Genomic DNA, 9,390 nt, shown 5'->3' on the forward strand with positions numbered 1-9,390 from the left:
ATATTAGAACTTGACAGTTTTCCAAATACCTCAAAAGCTGTGTATGTTTGAGTGATTTAAAGAGCGGACTTGCATGATGTTTTACTGGCATTGCAGTGGTTTCACACAGGGCATCTCTAGTTTCCAAGGGTGCTATGACTGGCAGCTTCTTGCTGTCCCCCAGGACGCCAGGACCACACCCGTGGGGGTCTTTGTACATGTGGGCAGAGGAAGAAGAAGGGCTGAGCCAGTCTGTGAGGCTGTAATCTTTCACAAACCTACATTTATAGTCAGAGCAGCTACATTTTATAGTCTGTTTGATATAGTGAGTATTATTATCTAAACTTCCATCTGGAGAAAAGCAATGTTTTCAGTAGGAAATGAGTGATAAACCCAATTATAAGCCTTGTGACTTCATAAATGAGTCCACAAAGATGCCAGCTGATACACTACCACCCAAACACAGGAAAATGAAGATCTTTCTAGAAGTATCATTCCTCATCTCTAATGCCATGACCTTTGAAAAAACAAATGGAATTGAGGAAAATGTAGAAGAAGCCAATTTAAATGATCTATGGCTGGCAAGGTCTTTAAGGTTGGCCTAAGCAATTCTAACACTCAAGTCAGGAAACCCCACTGTGGGGTAGACTGGGATAAAGGCGTGTAGAGGCATAACACGCGTAAATTTTGCAAAATCTAAGACTGCCAGTCAACTCTTGCCTATGGAGTCTGGCTGTCATGGCCATTCGGGGCATTAACAGTATGTTAGTGGGAATGTTCATTAGCTTCCTGTGGTTTGCTGGGTCTTCCTCCCCACATGTGTGGTACATCTCTGAGTCACAGCCTGGGTGGTCACAGTCCTATCAGGTGACTGGTCTGGGACCACTGCCTCCCCTTGCCCCACCTCTGAAGGAATGACCAAGATTTCTCTCTGGTTCTACTTCTCCACTCACTATACCCGCTCACTATCCAGTACACACTTTATTATAAAGAACCTGTTATAATTTATACCAGCTCAAGACCTTATTTGCTTTCTGCTTGGACAGTTAGTGGATTCCAAGATGACTGAGCTGGGCAAGATTGTGTACTTGGGAGGAGAGAGAGAAGGATCACAAGTTCGAGGCCAGCCAGAACCACAAGCCCTGTCTTAACAGTCTCTTGTAGAAGAGACTGGAGTTTGGTTGGGAAACAGCTGCCTAAGAGCCGTGAGCCAGGGGTGTGCAGTCCTTGGTTCATGGTTTTAGACGTAGTGCTGGGGCTTAAACTCAGGGCCCAGGCACTGTCCTTGAGCTTTCTCAACATTAGTGCTCTATCACTTGAGCAACAGCACTACTTCCAACCTTTTGTTTCTGTATATGGGGTACCGAGGAATTGAACCCAGGGCTTTATGAGTATTAGGCAAACACTAGGCCACACACCCCACCCAAGGAATGATACAGTTTTTAAATTGTTTCGGATATGAGTTTATTTATTATAATGTACTTTAACTGGAGCTCAATTTGACTATTTGGAATGACTGATAACATTTGAGAAATAGACTTTAAAAATAAATGGCATTTGAAATAGAGGGCAACACCTTTTATAAACCAGACTGAAGACATTGCCTTCGATTGCACTTTGAAAGGATGAAAGCAAGACTTGAAGGGATGGACTGAAAAGAAACAGCCTGGTGGAGGTTTTAGAGGATAGTTTGGAGTAGAGTAGGATTTCTGGTTTGAAGGTGGCAGGAAAGACATCAAGACAAGAAGAAACACATCACTTAATCTCAGATCAGGTGGAGCATTTCCAAGGCAGGACCACTGTGGGAAAAGTCACTCCACAGAGTGAGCACGGTCCACAGACTGTAGAGCAGGATCAAATGGAAGGGAAAAGATCCCTGACTCCCCAGGGTCAAGGTTCCAAACAGATTGTGTAGGGGGCTATACAGAAGTGAGTTTTAGCCATATAAGCACCCGGGGCTCTGTCCCACCAGCAAAGAACACAGAGGTTGAAGAAATGGAGTTTTCAGCCTTGGGGTCACCAGGCCCAGGGGTCTACCCAGAGACGCATGGCAACGTTCAGAAAGCTGACATCTGATAGGATATAGCTGACATTTTCAGTGGCTTGGCTACCCAGCCACTATATTGGGAGGTTCCCTAGCTGAAAGGAGTCTCCGAACCAGACCTCTTCCTCCTAGCACTGAGCCTTCTCAGCCTTTACCTGTGAATGAGTGAGTGGGCAGCCCTAAGGGCCATTAAAACTTTCAGTGTGAGCTGGACCGGTGGCTCACTGCCCTAGCTACTCAGACCGAGATCTGATGGAAGAGGTTCTAAGCTTGTCTAGGTAGGAAAGTCTGAGACTTTGTTCCAATAAACCAGCAAAAGGCCAGAAGTGAAAGCGTGGCTCAAGTGGTAGAGTACCAGCCTTGAGTGAAAAAGCCATGAGTGGGTGAGACAGTTCAGTCACCAATACCAATGTATTTTTTTTAAAAAAAGGAACCCAGTTGGTAAGTATTTTAAGGAACAGGAGAAAGTGTCAAATAATCCACAATGAGTGTCTTTGGTGGGCATGGAGACACTGCATGTATAAACTGAATGGTAGGACTCCAGGAAGAACTTCCAAAATCAAATGTGATAATCAAGGATTTTTTGAATGAACAGAAAGCATAAAATTTTTTTGAACTGATTTTTTAACCATAGAAGAAAAGGGGATGATGGATAATTTTAACAAAACATGCAAAAATAATTAAAATATCTTAAGTTCAAGTTATAGCAACATTCGCCTGACTGTGTTAAATGCCTTAGTTGAAGCCTTATAATGTATTTCAGAGGGCATTACTGCAAGTTGTTCTAATACCAAAGTGTTGTTTTCGTTCTTAGCTCAAATGGGAATTTATTTAAATTTTAGAAAAAGTGAATGTAGAGCTATTGTGTTTTTTCACATGCTGTTTAGCTCATATGTCACTGAAGTCATTTATGAGCTTTAAACGTATTTCCCAAACAAGTTATTAGTTGCACGTATCAATGGTTCTCTATCTGTATCCCATATTTCCAGCCCCAGGAAATGGAAATGCCAGTAAGCTGGAATAAAAAAGCGAATTTATCTTTTTCTTCTATGAATAACAGTGGTGACCAGCTGAGGTTTTCTCAGTACTCTGATGCTGCTACTGCAAAATCTTGACTCAGAGCACTTGTGTAAGGAAATGCTGTAGGCTGATTGCGTGTTAGACAAACATCCATTATCTTGTGTTCTTCCATTGAGGATCACCACTCTTCATCAAACATTCATTTACATGGCTGCAGAATCCAGGGGCGTTGGGATGCAGGGACTCAGCTGAAGTTGCAAAGGGCAGAGAAAACACATTTGATTGCACAAGTTCTTCCTGGTGTCTTACTGTTCAGTTTATTGATCCACCATACCCACCTAAAGGCATGCATCAGGGATTATTTGACCATTTCCTGTATTCTCATTTTATAGATGCAGTGTCAGGAGTGGATGTTTTACACGAAGGTTGGCGTACAATGTGTGCTACGCCAAGGCATCTCTATAAAATGAGAACCCTGGCCAGGAGGAATGCTGATTGACTTTAATACAAAAAAAAAAAAAAAAAACAACCTGTGATCAAATTAATCTTTTTAACGCTGCTAACCAAAGACTTCTTTTTGCAAGACTCCTTGGAATCTGTACTGTGCTAATGTACACTGCAGACTCAAGATTTTTGCTGCGTGTTTTTAAAATGTGTCATTAATAAATTTAATAAATGACACCTTTGGTTTGAGCACTATCTCCAAGGAATGAAACTCTAGGAGATTATTCTGCATCAGACTGACATTTGATTTAGAAAAGCTCTGGAATTAGAGTCACTTTATGTCTTCAAGCTCTGGAGTTCTTGCTTGTGTATTAGGAATAATAATTCCTAATTTGAGAACTAGATATTGCTGATTCTTATGAGGAACATAGCTTATTGTGAGAGTAAAAAAATTCATCAAAGCAGTATTCAGTGAAGTTGTACAGACTACAAATGCAGAAATATAACTCTTCAGCAAATCAGCCTGGAAAAACGGAGTGATATGTCACCAAAATCAGCTGTATCATAGTAGCCAAAATTAATATATTTTATACTTTTCCTTGGTCCATAAGTCATTAATAAAGTGCATACTTTTGCTTACACCACTTAATTTTTATGGAGATAGTGTTGAGTTTGATAGCAATTTTTTATATTTAATTTTTCAGATGAGAAAATGAACTTTCCTGAGGTCCAAAAACTAATGTGTTATGTTTGTATTAAGACTCTGATCTGACTCTGTTCTACTTTTAGAAGTAATGCATTCCTGTACTTCAAAAATGAAGTAATATTGAAGACGAAAGCTCATCTTTTCCCTGCCCAGCTCCTCCTGTTCCTGGCAGGTGCTGCCAGTGCCTTCACGAAGACTCAAGCACACAAATATATGCATTCTTAGTTTCCCTCATGAAAAGTTAGACAGGACATCAAAAGCATTGTGCATAATGTTTTGTTTTGGCCAGTCCTGGGGTTTGAACTCAGGGCCAGAGCACTGTCCTTGAGCTTTCTCAAAGCTAGTATTCTACCATTTGAGCCACAGCACCGCTTTCAGCTTTTTCTATGTGTGTGGTACCGAGGAATGGAACCCAGGGCTTCATGCATGGTAGGCAAGCACCCTACCACTAGGGCCACACCCCCAGGCCTCGTGCATAATGTCTTTTTTTTTTTTAAAGTAGATTGGAAAACGTGCCACAGACTTATTAAAAAGAAAGAAAATCTACAGACTACATCTGAAATATATTAGAGGCAATGCTTTAAAAAAAACAATTAAAAATTGTAAGGCCCTGTGCAAAAATTAAAAGAAAAAACTGAGGCAGAGAACATGGCTGCTCAAGTAGAGGACCTGCCTCTACAGAAAGCATGAGGGCCAGAGGAAAACAGATAGCATTACATGGCTACTAAATACTTAAAATGGAAAAAAATCTCGAACGTTGGCAAGATGTATGAGCTGCTTTCGCAGAAATGGAAAGATACCTTAGCTCGTGGTGATGGAGGTGCCAGGGCATCTGGGTCAGCTGCGATGCTTCTGGACCCAGGGTGAGGTGGGGCAGCATGAAGGTGGATGCCAGAATGACCGAGGCCACCCCTGACACCCACGAACCTTCCCTTACCACATACGCCCTCCAGCAGCCCACAGATCCAAGTTTGAATCCATCCACTATGGGTCCTGAAGCATTGCTCTCATGATCTCACTGTCTCTGGAAATTGTCCCCAGATACATCCAGAGATGTGGTGTGATTTATTACTCTTATGCTCCCCCCATCCCTCTCGTGATGATTTGGGGCTTGAACTCAAGGACTATGTTCTGTCTCTGAGCTTCCCCCACCCCAATGCTCTCTGTTACTTGGGTCACAGCTCCACTGTCGGCTTTTTGATGATTAATTGGAGATAAGAATCTCACAAACTTTCCTGCCCAGGCTAGCTTCAAACCACAACCCTCAGATCTCATCCTCCTGAGTAGCTTGGATGACAGGCGTGAGCCATAGGCACCCAGCCCTTGTACATTTTGAAATTCAAACATTGACAAGATTATCCATCACACCACAGAGAAACTGAGTCTCCCCATTGCTGGGGGAGAGGTGAAATGCTAGTTTCTTGTAAAACTGAGCATGCATTTACCATGCTCTTGGAAACGTATCCTAGAGGAAAAAGGACATATGATCACACAATCTTTATGTGAATATTAAAGTAGCTTTAATTAGAATAAGAAAACACTGGAAGTTAGGAAAATCTTCTTTATCCTGAATAATTGTCTTACATTTCAAATAGTTCTCTGTCTCTGCTATTTATTTGGAAAACAGCATAACTTCCATTCCTGTACACAAATAAACGGACACATTCACTCACTAGTGAGTGAATGAACTACAGTATTGGTGGATGGCAGCACCCTAAATAGACCTCAAAGACTTCATGTCCAGTGGGAAAAAGTCAATAGAGAAAGATGGCCTGCTATATGGCCTGGAGAATGCATTGGCGGGTTGTAGAGAACAAAGCCAGGAAACTGATTTAGAGAGGTCAGCAAGATGGAGAAGTAGCCCAAATGAGTCCTGAGCTCATGGACAATCCAGCGTCTGTGGTGTATGTTCCATGAAAATATACATGGGATAAAATTCTGTAGAGATAGCTACGTACACACCTGAATAGATACAGGCCCACAAATAAAAAAAAAAAGACAGTAAGCACTACAGCCAAATTAATAAACTGATAAAGTCCTACTTTCAATCCCAAGCTATGTTATTATAACTGAATCTCTAATAATTGGGCTATTTTTTGACATCATGCTTTAGCTATATTTTGATTTTGCCATTTCAAGAAGTTGGTTGAAGGCTACAGGGGACGCTACCATTTTAACATCTTTCTGGGAAGCTATGTTTAATTGAAAATACTAGTGTTTTTCCAAGAGAGAATGTAAGGTGCTAAGAATTATCAGAGACAAGTTACACATTCCTTGCGACTAAGCAGGTAACCTGAGTGCACTTAGGTAGACTTGAGGAAGAAATCCCAGCAGGGAGGGTCTGAGCCAGAGCAGCAAGAGCAGTACGACTTTATTATCAAATCCTACAGCTCTCAAGGCAGAAAAACTTACACAAGTTCCTGAAAGGTCCCTGAAATTGGGGCAGAGTGGAGCTCTCAGAAGACAGAGGAAAAGCAAACCGTGGACATCCAGTGAGAATCCAGGCGCTCTGAGAAAATAAGCATGTTCCCTTTCCCAAAGAATCCTAAATTTTACCTCCTTTCTCTTACTATTACATCTCTTGCATATGTTTCCTATTAAGAAATGACTGTAGATTACTAGATTTCTTTTTATAGGACTAAAATACCCATTTACTAAGAAATTTAAAGTTATACTTAGCTGGAATGAAGCACGTAGGGAAACTGAAGCCATTCTGTTTAGGAGAGGGGTTGGTGGAATGGCAGTGTGTTTTATGGTCACAGTCCTTGCTTTCTCCTTTTGAGAAGAAGAAAAGAGCTTTTGGATTAATGTCCAGGTATTAACCCTCCATCTAAGCTATAGCAATAGGAAGTTTTTGTTTGTTTTTGATGCCAGTGCCTTGGCACTGTCTTGTAGCTTTCTTTCTTTTTTTTTTTTTTGCCAGTCCTGGGCTTGAGCTCAGGGCCTGAGCACTGTCCTTGGACTTTCTCAAGGCTAGAGCTCTACCACTTGAGCCTCAGCACCACTTCCAGCTTTTTTCTATGTATGTGGTACCCAGGAATCGAACCCAGGTCTTCGTGCATGCTAGGCAAGCACTTTAACCACTAGGCCAACTCGTGCATGCTAGGCAATCACTTTAACCACTAGGCCAAACTCCCGGCCCTCTTGTAGCTTTCTAACTCAACTCTGGCACTATACTGCTTGAGCCATGACTCTACTTCTGGATTTTTGGTGATTTATTGGAGGGAAGTCTCACAGACTTTTCTGCTCAGTCTGGCTTTGAACCCCAGTTTTCAGCTCTCAGCCTCCTGAGTAGCAAGGATTCTAGGTATGAGTCACCAGCCTCTGACAATACATTATTGCTCCTTCTTGTACACTAATGTATAAGATAGCCTCTGCTTCACATGCTCAAGTTCACTGTATTACTATCGTTACTAGAACATTCTCGTAAAAATCAATTGACCCATTTATTAATTGGATTATTTGTTCTTTGATGATTATCCTTTTGAATTCTTTATGTATTCTAAATCTATTGGGAAGCACTTGTAGAGATGTTCTGTGGGTTATCTCTGTTCTGCCAATTGCATCGGTTGTCATGTAGAAGCTTTTTCATTGGACACAATCTCATTTGTCAATTTTTGCACTTATTTCCTGACTGTGGAAGTCTTATTCAAAAATGTCTATGCTTATATTGTCAAGAGTTTTTCCATGCCTTCTGGTAGTTGTTGCAAATGTTCAGGCGTTAGATGATGATATTTAGTACATGTTGAATTGATTTGTATACAGGGTGATCAATGGGGAATCTACTTCCATGCTTGTGTATGTGGACAATCCCTTACTGATGAGGCTCTTTTCTCCAACCTGTACATTTGTTCCTATGCCACAATTAGATGCTCATAGCCTCATTTCTGGGCCTTCACCTGATGGAATAGAATGTAGGAAGGAATTTAAGACAAAGTCATAGAGGGAATGAATGTGATCAGAGTACCTTGTGTGCATATGTGTACTTATCACAGTGAAACCTCTTTGTATAATCAATGTACATGAATTCAGAACTTGAAATCCTAGCTACTTGAGAGGCTGGGAGCAGATGGATCCAAAAATAACCAGCAGGACAGAGCAGGAAGAGCCTAAGTAGTAGAGTGCCAGCTTAGTCAGCTCCAGGCTCTAAGTGCAAAGCTGATGGGATAGCCGGTAAAAATATGCAGACTTCTCAGTTCTTACAAAAGCTTTATTGGTAAAGGCTCAGTGGTGGCCTGGTGTCCGACGTCTGGTCTGGTCTGGGAACCAGCTCTGAGATGCCGGTCCACAGCCACCCTGTGGAATTGGAGGAGGTAACTGGACAAAGCTTGCTGACTGCTGCTCGCACATGTGCACATTTCTGAGTGCTGTTAGGAACTGGGAAGAATCCCAGGCATATTTTCTGGTATCCTCGAAATAGCAGCCAATTCTTCAGCTAACTAACTGCAGGCACAAAGAAGGACGGGAAGCAGTAGGTAGTATTGTCAGTGAAATCTCAGCGTACGGCAAAAGTTAAAGACGGGTGTCCTTGCAACTATGAGTTGTAATCCTGTGAGTGGGTCTCCCAGTTACCAACTGCAGAGATCTTTGATGTTTGGATTTCAAGCTGAAACTTCCTGCCATTTGCTTAAAACTGGCATTGAAATGTCTTGGACTACTTTTGGAATGTACAGTTGTCCTAAGGATGGCAATATCATAATGTTGACTTTGCTTTTGAATTGCATCATGATGTATTAGGAAGTTTTACAGCTTCCATTAATATTCAAGCATAGAATAGTATGGACTCACTGAGACTCTCACTATTTTCTCATTGGATCTCGGAGTGTGTGTGTGTGCACGCGCGCGTGAGCACGCTCATGCATGCATTCGTTTGTTGGTTCTGGGGCATGAACTCAGGGCCTGAGCACTGTCCCTGAGCTTTTCTGCTCAAGGCTGGCACTCTACCACTTGGTGCCATGGTTCCACTTGGGGTTTTCTGGTGGGTAATTGGAGATAAGGGTCTCAGGGACTTTCCTTCCCAGGCTGGCTTTGAACCACAATCCTCAGATCCCAGGCTTCTGAGTAGCTAGGATGACAGGCGTGAGCTCCAGCACCTGGCTTTGATACTTGGCAATGTAGGGCATATCCACCTACTTATAGTGACATGAAGAGCCGGACAATCCTGGTTTCCCCTGAATCCGCTGAAGCTGTGATTCTG

Source organism: Megascapheus bottae, chromosome 8, assembly GCF_031878675.1.
Source record: "Megascapheus bottae isolate mThoBot1 chromosome 8, mThoBot2.hap1, whole genome shotgun sequence".
NCBI lineage: Eukaryota > Metazoa > Chordata > Mammalia > Rodentia > Geomyidae > Megascapheus > Megascapheus bottae.